General features: G+C 44.6%; 1 protein-coding gene across 2 annotated transcripts in view; it reads right to left on the bottom strand.

The window, feature by feature from the left end:
• Nucleotides 1-15267, bottom strand: part of SLCO3A1 (solute carrier organic anion transporter family member 3A1) — a 213186-nt gene that overhangs the window by 189468 nt on the left and 8451 nt on the right. Inside the window, exon 2 of one of the 2 annotated variants that reach the window (XM_043523691.1) lies at nucleotides 4178-4277. The exons of the other annotated variant lie outside the window; for it this stretch is intronic. The gene's annotated coding sequence lies outside the window, so the exon portion shown is untranslated. The remainder of the gene's footprint in view (nucleotides 1-4177; nucleotides 4278-15267) is intronic. 2 annotated transcript variants of the gene reach the window in all.

Raw genomic sequence — 15267 nt, 5'->3', positions numbered from 1 at the left:
ATTCAGATGGAATATCCTGTTCGGTCAGGGGGTCGTAACTCAGAATGGAAAACCTTTGTCCATTACTGACTAGCTCCCATCACACAGATCTTGTCAGTGACACAAGGGAGGCCGGACATTCTACAAGGGCATATGGGAGAAAGGAGGATAACAAAAAGAAGGGGAATCAAACACAGCAAGGACCCCTCTGTTCCAGCCACAGTAAGTTAATTGGGTGCATCTCAAACCTGACCCAGAACAACTTCAAGCTTGTCTGGTAAGCCTACAGATCATTATACATGCTGTTTAAAGCCATAATTCTAGGATCCAGATGTGTACAAGTAGATTTGTGCAGCAATGAGTAACAATACTTTGCTGCCACTTTCTTTAGCATCTAATGTCCAAGGATCCCAAAGTATGGGAGGCAGCCAGGAAGTAAGCCTCCCTCTGAGGAAGGGGTATCATCACATTTTATGGAAAGGGATGATGAGGTAAAGAGGGATTAAGTACTGCGATTTGCTCCCCACCTCCCTTAACACTCATCCGCACATTCAGTGAATCTCATATCATCATCATCATGGCAAATCCCAAAGGGACATCGTCTCCTAGCAGATCAGGCACCATTACCAGAATCTATCAGTACAGGAATGGCCCTTTCACAAGGTTCCGTTGGTCATTTTTGACTCACCAGCAGAGAAACTCTTGGACATTTCAGCTAGAAGGACAATTGACCAGACGGTCACAGGTAGTCAGCTTCACTATAAGCACCCTCACAACATGAATGTACTGACCGCAGAGGGCCAGAGCTGGGACTAGAACCCAGTAGTCCTGACTCCTAGTCTCCTGTTCTAACCACTAGAGTGCACTGAACTTCACTAACAAAAAGTATTTTTTTATTTTCAGAAATAAACTGGTATAAATCCTGACTGGGATCACCCCTTGGCACCTGGGATAACACTAACCATCATCACTCTTTCAGTACCCTCACATTTGGGATGCGAACCCAGTTGATTTTCTGGCCTGGAAAAACAAATCTACGTGGTAAATCCAGTCTAGTGGTCTGTGAGACTTACTGGTCTTTAATAATACAAATATGGTGAAGCCAGAGGCCATTTCAATTCTTGGTTATTGTTAAACGTTACATCCAGCCAAATGATGCATTACAAACATGAAAGTGGAACATTCGCCTCGATAGCACTAGCAAAGGGCAGTTCTTAATATCGGATTGAAATGCACTAATGGAGTCCTGTGCAGACTGTTTATACGGGGGTGGCTAAGGCATTGGGGACTGACCTTTGAAGCAGTCCCTGATGAGGTTCCTATTGGCCCTAATATGAACTTTCCGATTTCCCTTGTGCTCAGTGTGCAATTGCGTGGAGTAGAATGAGGACGTCTTTAATTTGAACAAAGGCGTTGATTTACGAGTCAGTTCGGACAAGATGAAAAGTAGGTCTTAGCCACATGACTCAGAGGTGAAACAGACAATAGAGTCATGCAGTAGGGTAGTACTCTGCACTACGATATAATCACAGGTTTCAGAGTAGCAGCCGGGTTAGTCTGTATTCGCAAAAGAAAAGAAGTAGTTGTGGCACCTTAGAGACTAACCAATTTATTTGAGCGTAAGCTTTCGTGAGCTACAGCTCACTTCATCGGATGCATTCAGTGGAAAATATAGTGGGGAGATTTATATACATAGAGAACATGAAACAACGGGTGTTACCATACACACTGTAAGGAGAATGATCACTTAAGGTGAGCTATTACCAGCAGGAGAGCGGGGGTGGGGGTGGGGGAAGGAAGGGCAAAAACCTTTTGTAGTGATAATCAAGGTGGGCCATTTCCAGCAGTTGACAAGAATGTCTGAGGAACAGTGGGGGATGGGGGAGAATAAACAAGGGGAAACAGTTTTACTTTGTGTAATGACCCATCCACTCCCAGTCTCTATTCAAGCCTAAGTTAATTGTATCCAGTTTGCAAATTAATTCCAATTCAGCAATCTCTCGTTGGAGTCTGTTTTTGAAGTTTTTTTGTTGAAGAATTGCCACTTTTAGGTCTGTAATCGAGTGACCAAAGAGATCGAAGTGTTCTCCAACTGGTTTTTGAATGTTATAAATTCTTGATGTCTGATTTGTGTCCATTTATTCTTTTACGTAGAGACTGTCCAGTTTGACCAATGTACATGGCAGAGGGGCATTGCTGGCACATGATGGCATATATCACATTGGTAGATGTGCAGGTGAACGAGCCTCTGATAGTGTGGCTGATGTGATTAGTCCCTATGATGGTGTCCCCTGAATAGATATGTGGACACAGTTGGCAACGTGGAATTCCTCAAGGGCTTCTTTTCCATGGGTCCAGATGAGAAGATGTCATCAATGTAGCGCAAGTAGAGTAGGGGCATTAGGGGACGAGAGTTGAGGAAGCGTTGTTCTAAGTCAGCCATAAAAATGTTGGCATACTGTGGGGCCATGCGGGTACCCATAGCAGTGCTGCTGATTTGAAGGTATACATTGTGCTCCAACCCCTCAGACAGAGACAAAACACCTACAAGATCTCTATCAAGCATGCTTAAAACTACAATACCCACCTGCTGAAGTGAAGAAACAGATTACAGAGCCAGAAGAATACCCAGAAGTCACCTACTACAGGACAGGCCCAACGAAGAAAATAACAGAACGCCACTAGCCATCACCTTCGGCCCCCAACTAAAACCTCTCCAACGCATCATCAAGGATCTACAACTTATCCTGAAGGACGACCCATCACTCTCACAAATCTTGGGAAACAGGCCAGTCCTTGCATACAGAGAGCCCCCCAACCTGAAGCAAATACTCACCAGCAACCACAAACTACACAACAGAACCACTAACCCAGGAACCTAGCCTTGCAACAAAGCCCGTTGCCAACTGTGTCCCCATATCTATTCAGGGGACACCATCATAGGGAAATATGCCACGCAGAGGCCTTAATATAATTAGCCTAATTTATGGTCAAGAGACAAATCCGGGGCTACAGGCTGAGTCAGAGTTACGCCCACACTGCAGACAAAGGTGAATGAGGCCAATGGAATTGGTCATGGGAGCTTTCCCAGCTCCCAGGCAGGAGCAGGGAACCAGGACAGAAGTGACACATGCTGGCCATTCTCAAGCAGCATTAACAAAAGTTTTGAAGGAAGCAGAGTTCAGGCCTCATGTCTGGAGGACAGTAGTGATTATACAAGAGCTACGTACTAAGAGGGGAAAACAGATGACATGGGGAGCAGGACCTATCTCTTCTGCTGCATAGGTTCTGACAATATTGCTGATGTTCAGTCCTGTTCCCGAAATATTTAAGCCAATACAGCGAGGGGGGAAAGGGAAAGCCTTTTTTAAAAATGGACCTCACCAGATAGCCAAGTGGAGTTGCTGACCCTTGTGAGTCTATTGTAAGCCTCATGTTCTCCGGCATTTTTCTTAAAGCCTTGGCTGCTGGAATCAGGTTATTACCCGAGATTCTCAGCCTCCTTCCAAAGTGAGTTTGTATCACTGGAGGTTCTGGGGAAAAGCTTGAAAATGTGACTCTTCTCCATGAAGAGAAATCAAAAGAACAGTCTTTGGGTAAAGTTCTTGTGATTTTTGAGCCACTCAGACCTTTCAGGACCCTGGCTCACGATTTTTTAAATACTCGGGGTGGGCAATGACACAGCAAATAGCCTAGTGACTTGGTATCGAATGAACCTCATTCTTCCCTTGCCCTCTTTCTGCCATCTCTCACTAGGACTGGGAGCCACCCTTTATGCATCTGCAAAAGGCCATGAGTAACCATGAGGCTGTTTAAATAGCAAACAATTGCTCAACATGGGGGAAGGAAAGGAGCCCTGTGATAAAAGCACTGGTAACAAGAGATAGGCGTTCAATGCCCAGCTTTGTCAGAGGCTCACCACACCTCAGTTTCTCCCACTAAATGGGGTCACTGATAGCCACCTCCCTCACCAAAGAGTGCCACACACTGCAGCAAGCAGCACTCTCAGAAAGCCAATTCATAAAGGCTGCTGCTCAGTGACTGTACACAGAGGGTTGAATTTTGCCCCAGCAGGCTGCATGTGCCATCTTACTTTCTGCCATGTGCTGAATGCCCCACGAGAGCTAAGAGCACCCTTCCAGGGCCCTTCAAAGTTAAATATATTTAAGGGAGTTACATTCTTTTCTCCTCTACTTACCTGCCAAGATCCAAATTCAAGGCTCTTGTGTTTCTGCTGCAACCACTGACGACATCTCAGTGGCAGGTATTTTGCTCCCCCACATGCTCGGAACTCAAGTCTTGGCAGGTGAAGAGAGAAAAAAAAAAGCTTTCTATGAACAGTTAAATAAAACCAGACCGGATCAGAGACTGACTCAGTATCCAGCTGGTTACTGCTGCCAATGCAAGCCCTAGTTTTGCCCTTTTCTCCTTGTACTGCCTTTGGACTGCTCAGTTTCTCCTGCTCCTCATATCGCGGAGAGATAACACAGGCCACGCAGTATCTGAGGGCAATAGGTGCAGCACTCAGGCTGTAGAACAGGAGCCAGCCATCCCCAAGGTTACGTTCTACAGAGCTGCACAAATTCCAGTCTGAGATACTCTCCGAGCAAGGGAATGTGAAGGGACCCGTCTGCATGCCGTGCATTAATCTGGGCAAAGCAGAGCCACAGATATCTCACTAAAGCGGGGCATGCAGACCCTGAGCCTGGAAGCTGGTAGTGATGCTATGTGGACGGTAACCAAGAGACTTACAGACTAGCGGGATCACACTGGGTGTTGTTGGGGAGCTGATGTGACAACAGAATGAATGACTCATCCCCTAAACACACACAGAGAAAGCAGGAAGATGGGCATCTGCTTTGGATGTCAGTCTCTCCTGCAGAGCAGGGAAAACCAAATAGCTCTGATGCATGATAGGAGACTCTTTGCCCCATTCTATTCCCCATCCCCCTTGACTTCCCTTGTCTTCTCCCTCTTGCCTTTAAGCCTTTCCTCTCAGCTCCATTCCCCCTACAGCTCTTGCCACTCCTTCAGTTCCTTTCTTTTTATCTACATCCTCAGTTCTTCACTCTTCCTTTTAAACAAAGGACCCTCTGGAGCTATTTCTCCTTCCTAGAACACAATGGACGCTTCCATAGGTTCCGCCTCGTCAGAGTGGTAGCCCTGGTATAATTTAATGGCCACCATCCTTATGTTTAGGCCTTAAAGCTGCTAGAATCTGATAAGTCAGGTTCTCTTGATTTTAAGGAGGGTTACATTTTTCAAAAGCACTTAAGTGACTTAGGCGTCAAAGTCCCATTTTCAAAAGTGACTTAAGCACTTAGAATAAGTCACTTTTGAAAACAGAACTTAGGTGCTTTTGAAAGCCTAACCCCAGATCTCTTTGTAAAAGCTACCACCCTGCCACTGACTGAGTAAGGCAGCCCCCAATGGTCACAGCTGATGAAAGATTTGAAAAGCAAAGAGCTAGACCCTCAGGCCCACCTGACTTCTACACAGTGCACCTGGGGTGAGAGTCACACGAGTAGTTTTCCTCCCCCAATCATGGGGACAGCTGAGCACTAGCTGAAACAGGAGCACAGCTGGACCACAACCTCCCCCAACCCTGGCATGACACCCCCTTCCCGCCTCTCCTCCCCGAAGTGTCTCCTACACTGGGGCTGTGTGGTAGGAGCAGGCACCATAGGACTGGCTGTATCAACTCTACAGCCCCCAGAGATTCCTTTCTTCAAGGTTAGGGAAGCTCCCCATCCCTCATTCCCCCCACCCATGGGACAGCCCAGAGAGCCTAAAAGTTTTAACTGAGGTTAGTTATCTATCCTAGAGCTGTGCTGAGATTTCCACTGATGCCCAGACAATGGCTCTAACTAAGACATGGTATGTAGCACCCCTCTCTATCTATGCACTCTATGCCTGTGGTCATGATCAACATCCCATCAACTCCTCCAGCCACAGACTACATTTCAAACTAATATATAAAAGTGGCTTTACACTGCATTTGTAGGTAGCAATAAGCAGTAGGTCTGATCCTTCCTTTGGATAGGGCCCTGGGCCTACACTCACAACACATCTGTTCCATCACATTTAATATGGTTTTTTTCCTCCCTTTTGGAAGTAGAGAGTGACAAATACACAAATACTGACCATATTACAGAAATGCAAAAAAAACAGACGAAGTGCCATGAGGCACAGTTTGTAATTGTGTGGAGCACATGCCAGGGTTTGGTCCACATAAAATAGTGGGCTCTTCCCAAACCTCTGCCAGCGAAGACTTTACAGCATCAGATAACAGTTAGTGGTTGTGAGACCCTCACACACTAATGTATTTATCTTCTCAACACCCATGCTATTATCCCTGTTTTACAGATGTGGAATCGAGGCAAAGAGAGATCAAGTGACTCACTCAAGGTCACACAAGAAGTTTGAAACAGATCCAGAAATTGAACTCAGATCTCCTGGATCCCAGGCCAGTACCTTAACCACTAGGCCACGCACCCATTCTTTGTTTCTTAACCACTGGTACCGTGAGATATACAAGGGTGCCTGCTCCCATGACTGCCAGGTGTCACATCTGCTCAAATGCCAGTGAAAGCTGATTTCTCTGGGCATGGAAATTAAAGGCTTGACTCATGAAGGGAGACAGTTTGGATGTGACAGCTCCAGAGAGCACAATGCAGAGCAAGACTCCGGTTTTAAAACATTACCAAGTGCAGCAGGAATGTTGAGCAGTCCCTGCCAAAATGTCACTATCCACATTTTCTGCAGAGTGAGTGCTGGCTTAAAGCGAACAAGTTACTGTTTTCCCATCATTTAATCTCTCTCAGTTGTGTGTGGGGGTCGGAGGGGTAGGGATCAGGGGGAAGGTAGGGAAACACATGATGACACTGTGTCCTGGATATATTCCATGAATGTAATTTTTTGTGATGTCGTTTGGATACAAAGAGTTCCAAGTGTAATCAGGACGCCGGGAACCAAATCGAAAAAAAATGTCTGAATCTATACACTACAAGCCATTGAAAAAAGAAGAAATCAGAGGTCATTTCGTTTTCAACTTACATTTCCAGTACCTTGGAGTTTTATTTAGATTTATTCAGAAGCACACTTTGCAACATCACAGTGATGACATGCCATGAAAAACAGCATAGCATCCTTGGCCAAATTCTCCCCTGATGTAAAGAAGCAAAATTCCATCAGTGACATTGAAGCGGTGCCCATTTACAACAGGAGAGAATTTGGTCCTCTGTTCAGAGCCCACTTTCTTCAGCTAATAGAAATCTTTTGCCCATCTAGATCGCCACCTGTTCAAGGATCCCAAAGTGCTTGCAAACGTTAATTTAGCCTCCCAGCTCAACACTCCCAGGAAACAGACTCTTTTACAGATGAGGAAACCGAGGCACAGAGTGGGAAATAGCTTGCCATAGGTGCACAGGAAACCTATGGCAATGCTGGGAATACAACCCCCAACTCCCATCTCTGTGCCAAACCCACAAGTTCCACCTCCCAATGTGTGCTATTTTCTATATTTTTATATTATATTATATATAAGAATAAGTCACTTTTGAAAATAGGACTTAGGGGCTTTTGAAAGCCTAACCCTAGATCTCTTTGTAAAAGCTACCACCCTGCCACTGAATGAGTAACGCAGCCCACAATGGTCACAGCTTATGAAAGATTTGAAAAGCAAAGAGCTAGACCCTCAGGCCCACCTGACATCTGCACAGTCCACCTGTGGTGAGAGTCACATGGGTAGTGATGCTTTGATGATGTAAATGGGGAAACAGACAGCAGGAGCAGATGAGTCCTGCCATGAGTGCAGAGGACTGGACTAGATGACCTCTCGAGGTCCCTTCCAGTCCTATGATTCTACAAAAATATGGAGTCAGAGCATGCCTCCACGTGCCATTGCAAAATGCTCTAAAGTCATGAGACTGACTTTACAATCATGTGGTTTTAAAAATATTTTTAAAAATTGGGGATTTTTATTTGCTTTCTGGTGTATGAGTCTTTAGGGGCCACTCAATTCTTATTTTCAAGCTTTTCTCCACCACCACCACCACCACGAGGGAGAGAAATTTACTTTAAAAAAAGCTGAGATTCTCATGTAGTCACAGGAGTCCAGGAGCTGGGGCTTAAAATAAAAACACCAAATGTTATGAGACTCACAATGAGTCACAAGAGGTGCCAACACTGCCTCCTACAGAAGACACAGTAAACTTCCAGGAGACTCCACTCCAGTAGTTTCCTGAAATCCTTCCATCAGGAGTAAGGTTTGCCTCCTGCCCTCTGAAATCCACTAAAATCTGTGGGTATACACACAGGACTAACCAGAAAGAGGCCACACACCCCCAAACCTACTGTGGCTTCCTCTCGGTTCCTGGAAATACAGTTCCAATGGAGCCACATTACCAGGATTTCCCCTACCTGCCATAGCACCATTGTAAAGGGATTCCCCAAGCACAGAGTGGGCCGCATGGGGAAGTTAACCACCACCCTCCTGCCTCCCTTCCAACCTCTCCCCATGCACAAATCCCCAGATCTGAAGAGAGCACATATGGTCCAAAGTCTGAAGGCTGGGGGTGGGGAAAGGGGAAGCCCAGATGCAGCTGATCCACAGACCCCTCCACTCCATCCCAGCTGAGTGAACACTACACACACACACACTCACACCTATTGGACATTATCTTGCCCCCGGATTCTGTTTTGGGGAGAAATTCCTACTGAAAGAAACAGATAAACATGACACACATATACACTGTGGTAGCCCCAGACATGGATCAAGGCTCTATTGTGCTAGGCGCTGTACAAACATAAACACACAGATGGGCCACACCCCCAAAGAGCTTACGTCATGTTTTTTAAAACTGAGATTGTAAGTATAAGTCTTTCTAGAGACCGTGTCCACAGCTTCCCATGAGCCATCAGGTACCATTACAGTAAGAGACTAGAGATCTATTTAAATGATAGATGGCAACATAAAAATACCAGCAGAAGCTTAGCCAGGTTAGAACTAAGTTGATTGCCCAAAAATATATATATATCAATCAATACTGCCTCAGCTCTCAGAGCCGAAATCATAAAATTAAAGTAATTCCAAAAGGCAAAGACTAGAAATTTGAAATGCTCTCCTCCCTAGCAGGGAGATAGCCCTGGCTCCCACCAACACAACACTCCTAGGTGTATAGAATGACATCTACAGCAGTCCCTTAGGCACAAAGTCACTCATGGAAGAAAACATCCCAGAGTTCTGTGATAAGGCTCCAGAATGCTAAAGATTTTATCCCAACAAACCAGCTCAAGTTTCAAATTGCGATCGAATAGCCAAGGCCACACGCTCAGCAGAACAGCATGCAAGCGCCCCAGAGGCTGAAGTGTGCTATCCTAAAGCAGCCAGCAGTAACTCCCACCAAACAGGTTTCTGGAAACTGATCTGTTTGTGGAGGGACATACGAACAGAGAGTGGGACTTAACCAGGCAATTAAGCGGTTTGCTGTGGATGAATTTGTACAGGTGAGTAAATTGTACAGCACGTTTCATTGGCTCAGCTCTTGCTTTCAAGCACATTGTAATGGTGGACTTGACTCCCAGTCCCTTATAGGAAGGGATTACAGTAACCATGTGCAAACTGTCCAGAATGGCTGGTTCCCCACTCTAGGAAGCTCTCTAAATCTAGTCTCCCAGCAAAGGACTTCAAACAGAAAAGAGAAAAACTAAGCTAGCCCTGGGATTCCAATGCTCAAACTAGCAATAGGGCATTCGATACAACAACGCTTTGAGGACAGAAGTTGAGCATAGGACGGGATCATTGCCCTCCAACCCCAGAGCTGGAGGAACCAAAGCCACCAGCAGATCCCTGCAGAAGCACTGCTGAAGAGGGTGCTCCATGGTTGTCAGGATTAAGCCAGTGCCCAGGATCCATTTTGTGAACTACAGTATCTTCTGAACTGGCTGATCTTACTACAGCTAATGCTACTGCCCTTAGGGAACAGCCACCAAAGATATGTTTGATTCCCCCTTTAAGACAAGGCTTCCCTTCTACTAAAGCTACCAGCGCTCAGCTGCACTAACTTCAGACATAAGGGCTTGCATTATAACCAGCAATATGCTGCAGGAAACACAGTGCACGTCTCCCATGAAGAGGCTGAAAGGCCTCATTGTAACTAAGTTGCCCTTAGTACTGTCTATCCAACAAGGCACAAAAACAAAAAACACAGGCTTCTCTCTGCTGGTACTAGAAGTCCAAATAAATGTTGTCTTTCTCAATGCCACATGAAGAACCTAAACTGATGAAGACTTTATAACAGCATGTATTCCTTCTACAAATGAAAGATACTATATACATATATCAGGGCGTAGCCATGTTAGTCTGTATCCACAAAAACAACAAGGAGTCCGGTGGCACCTTAAAGACTAACAGATTTATTTGCGGAAGTGAGTTTTTTACCCACAAAAGCTTATGCTCAAATAAATCTGCTAGTCTTTAAGGTGCCACCGGACTCCTTGTTGTTTTTATATACATATAGTGTTGCTCACGCCAATGAATCTCAAATTTTATACGCACACAATTATTCAAGATCACTATACATGTAAGTTACATCCACGTGAATGGTTTCGCCCACCAGTGAAATACACCTCTCACTTGGATGGAACATAGAAGCATCAAACAGCAGTATTACACAACAGTTTCAGTCAGGATATAGAGACTACTGTGTGCAGTTAAAACTGCAGGAGGAATTCATGGATGGAGAATACTGTTTCCCAAATGGAAATTTGGCCAGGACACTGGAGTTAATACCGATACTTGTGCAAAAAGTACAAAAGGATCTTTAGTGACTGCAAGTGGTGAAGGCTTTCGTTTCAGATCCAAAAGACGGCACCTTTCTCAGAAGAGCATACCCACCACTGGACTGGGGGAATGTACGCAATACTGTTTCAGTAGGATCAGGATTACTATCAAACCACTCACACCACTTCCAGTCCTATCCTTGGAGGTCTCCAATCTAAATCCTAGTCAGGTTAGAAGGACATCAGAGCCTTAAGGACTATGGGTGCACACTTTGCCAAGAGGATGGATACAGTTTAGAAAATGTAAAGCTTTGGGAGAGTGACTTTGAGATAGACCTTGCTAAGCGAGCTGTGACAATCAATTCTACCTGCCGGTGAGTCAGAAGTTGAGACCCAGGTAATAGGATTGAAAACTTAAATCCTAGCTCACATCTTTAGAGACCAGGAATCTTCCATCTGTTAAACATTGTATCTGTCTCCCTTACTATCTATTGATCTTTTTATAATCTGGTATCTTAAAATAAATGGTGCACAATACAAATGTCAAAGCAAAAAGTAAACATATCTTCACACTAAAAAAAAACCATGAATATGGCACAAAAGTGGCTGGAAGAGTTCAATGAATATTAAAAGTACATCAGAGTGTTTTTCATAATTTTCCAAATGGTTTTCTTTAACTCGCCTTTTATAACTCCTCCTTGGAACCTTGACATTGAATCTTTGCATTCTGAATACTCCCCATTACATAGGTGTATGCACACACAAATGGGTTTTGTGCAGTGTTGCTGGTAAGGGCTAGACCACACACACACCAGTTTGTTATTGTAGCATTGCTTGTGGATGCACAGCAGGGATTTTTGTTTATTTTTTTTTTAACACAGGTTCTCATGATAGTTTGGTTGCACACAGGTTTGTTATTGTAGAGTTGCTCATGAATGCGGGGCTGAACAATTTGGTTTGTTATTATAGGGTCTCAATCACTGGGCTGCACAGACACACGTTATTGTAGAATTGCTCATGAATAGTGCTAGGCAAAGATTTTGGGGGTGGGGGTAGCTTTCCACTGAAAAAAATGCAGATTCAGGTTGATTCGCAAATTTTGAAAGTTCTTGTCAGGTATGCCGAATTGCTTTGATCAAAACAAACAAACAAGAGATCTGAATAAAATCCTTTCTAACTTTGGATTCCAAACAATTTTTGTTCCAAATTATACTTCAATTTAATTTTTTTTAAATGTAAAAGCCTCTTAAAAAAATATCAGTTATTCGCACAGCTTTCCTTGCGAAAGCTGGTTTGTTACAGTAGGGATTCCATGAGCTTTGGGCAGGGCGCACTCTGGTGCTGTAGCATCATGCACTATGGCTGGCCTTCTAAGAAAAAGGAGCAAATTAAAAAAACCCCTCAAAATAGGATTACACCATAACTGCAAACAGATACAAGAAATATAAAGTAAGCTGACATTATTGCCTCTAAGCACACAGTGTCTCTTTAAAAAGAAAGGAAAAATGCAGAGCGTGACATTCCATTTGCATTTTGCCCTTTTTGCCCAAATATGTCATAGTGTGAACTTAGGCAGCAGTGAGGATTCTTCCTGGTGCTGCACTCAGGCCCAAGCTCCCACGGTCTTCAGGACTTCTGTCTGAGTCAAGACCGCACAATTCGGCCCTAACTCCTCTGTAATAATGACACTCAGCAATACACTAGTCCTCTGTTAATGTCATGCCAATTTATATTCTGTGGGTGAGAGGCCAGAAGTGGGTAGAAGTAGCAGCTAATTCACATCCTCCCTTTCAAAAAGGCATTTGCAGCACTTTTCCTGTTGGAGCGCAATGAAAAACACATTCATTGTTTAACACGAGGGGCTGTAAACCTGAGTAGTACAGTATTTTCTCATTCCATTGTTCCCGCACAGAATGGAAGTAATAAAGCAAATCTGCAGCTACAAGAAATTTAGGGCCCTGTCCTGATCTTTAATGCAAAAATGTGTATCCATCAGTTTGTCACAATGAGTCTAGGCATCATATGGAGCATAGTTTTCCTTGCTATTTTCTGCCCACCCAGCATTTAGGTGCTCATAGGCATCTGAGAATGTTTGAGCCTCACCAAATCTAATGTAGACTCCAAATGCACTCAAGGGGAAAAATATTTACATTTCTGCTTAGATGAATTCACATACAAATTCATCTGTTTCAGAGTGCACACGACATCAGGCCACAGTTGAACCTAGGTGCCAAGTGACGGTGCCACCTGGTTTCAGAGACAGTGAAGAAACTGAATAACCCCATGTGAAGTGAGTCACTCATGCTTTTTAGATGCTAGTGAGGGGGTGGGAGAAGGGAGAATAGATTCAGATTTTCAAGAAGAGATAGCTTAGTATGTGAAATAAATAGGATTGCCAACTTTCTAATTGCAGAAAACCTAACACTCTTGCCCCACCTCTTCTCTGAGACCTGACCCCCCACTCACTCCATCCCCCCTCCCTCCGTCACTCGCTCTCCCTCACGCTCACTCATTTTCACCCAGCTGGGGCAGGGGCTTGGGGTGCAGGAGGGTTCCAGCTGGGCGGGGGGCAGGCTCCGGGATGAGGCCAGAAATGAGAGGTTCAGGGTGCAGGAGGGGCTCCGAGCTGGGGCATGGGGTTGGCGTGCGGGCAGGGTGAGAGCTCTGGCTGGGGATGCAGGCTCTGGGGTGGGGCCGAAAACTGGACACCTGGCAACCCTAGAAACATAGAAAAAGAGAACTGTGAAAGTTAAAAACCAAACACCCATCTTTTGATCAAATATTGTAGTACAGGGGTGGGCACCCTGCGGCCCATCAGGGTAATCAGCTGGCGGGCCATGAGCAGTTAGTTTACATTGACCATCTGCAGGTACAGCCACCCGCAGCTCCCAGTGGCTGCAGTTCGCCATTTCCGGCCAATGGAAGCTGCGGGAAGTGGCCCGGGCCGCAGGGATGTGCCGGCCGCCCCTTCCTGCGGCTCCCATTGGCCGGGAACGGCGAACCGCAGGCACTGGAAGCTGTGGGCGGCCGTGCCAATGTAAACAAACTGTATCTTGGCCCATCAGCGGATTACCCTGACGGGCCGCCTACGGCCCACGGGCCGCAGGTTGCCCACCACTACTGTAGTATAAGATTTGTTATTTCAAGTATTCACTCACACATAACTGAAATAGAACAAATCACCACTCATGCTTGTATCTGGGCCTGGCAGGTTTTTTTTTTTTTTTAAATTTCAACTGATATTGATATAATTTTTCTACATTTGTGGGAAATTATAGGCGAGGGGTCAGACATTGGGGGAATCAGACAATTTAATGACAGAAGTCGCAATTCAAAAAGTTAAAGCTTTATAACCATTCAAACACAAAACTGTCAAAATCACCTGTCAAAATATAAACAGTAAATACCCTGAGAAAGGCTGAAATCAAACTAAAAAGTTCTCAAACAGCATTGTTTTGCCTATCTGAAATGTCAATTATCGATGTTTATCAGTTTGTGTGGGTAGGGTGAAATCAATGTTTACTGGCATTTACTGATAAAAATCTAATCCTCCCAAGCCTAATGACATGTGACCATTACATGCCAAATCTAGAATTAAAAGGGAAAACACATCAAGTACTTTAGGCACAAAATTCAGCCAATTGGACATTACTTTAAAATGTATTTTTGTTCTGTATTTGTACTGTGCCTAGTACAATAGGGTCCTGATCCAAAACTGGAGCTGCCAGGCTCTACAAATAACTATATAGAGTCTTCAAAGCAACATGCTCTAGATATAAAGGGCAGGTGTCAACTTGATTTTGGCCCAGAGTTTACTTGAAATGCCAACTAAAAATATTTCTACAATTTCCCCCCAAAATCTTGATAAAAACAGCCTGGTCTGTTTGTTTTTACAAAAAGTCCTCCCATTCCCCACAGTAGCAGAAACAAACATTGAGACTCCAAGCACCTAAAAGTGAAACTGTCTTAATTACTTTATATACTACAGTGATTGGTGTGGTATAAGGACCTCGAAAGAAGCAGCATTGTCCAAGAACTTTTTAAGAAACACCATGGAGTGACAGTAAACTGGCAGTTTTAAATTTTTCCACTTCCAGTGCTATTAGTAACATAAGTGAAGAATTTAGATTGTTTATGATGTAAGGGCTTTCCAATGACATTTAAATCATTTTTGAAAAAAAAAAAATCTCCACCATTCTATTGCCAAGAGGAGGATTGTGGGGAAAGTAACTCATTATGTAAGACCTAAACAAATACAAAGTTCTGTGCTCCCATAGCTGTTAGCTAAGACCTGGTCTACACTTAAAACTTCGGTTGATAGAGCTATTGTGCTCAGTAAAAAAAAATTCATGCCCTCGAGTGCCATCGCTGTGCCAACCCAGCCCTCTCTGTAGACCAGTGGTTCCCAAACTTGTTCCGCCACTCGTGCAGGGAAAGCCCCTGGCGGGCCGGGCCGGTTTGTTTATCTGCCATGTTGGCGGGTTCGGCCGATTGCGGCTCCCAGTG

The sequence above is a fragment of the Chelonia mydas genome, chromosome 10 (assembly GCF_015237465.2).
Source record: "Chelonia mydas isolate rCheMyd1 chromosome 10, rCheMyd1.pri.v2, whole genome shotgun sequence".
NCBI lineage: Eukaryota > Metazoa > Chordata > Testudines > Cheloniidae > Chelonia > Chelonia mydas.
The sequence above is the reverse complement of the archived record's forward strand: the minus strand, read 5'-3'. Positions and strand labels throughout refer to the sequence as shown.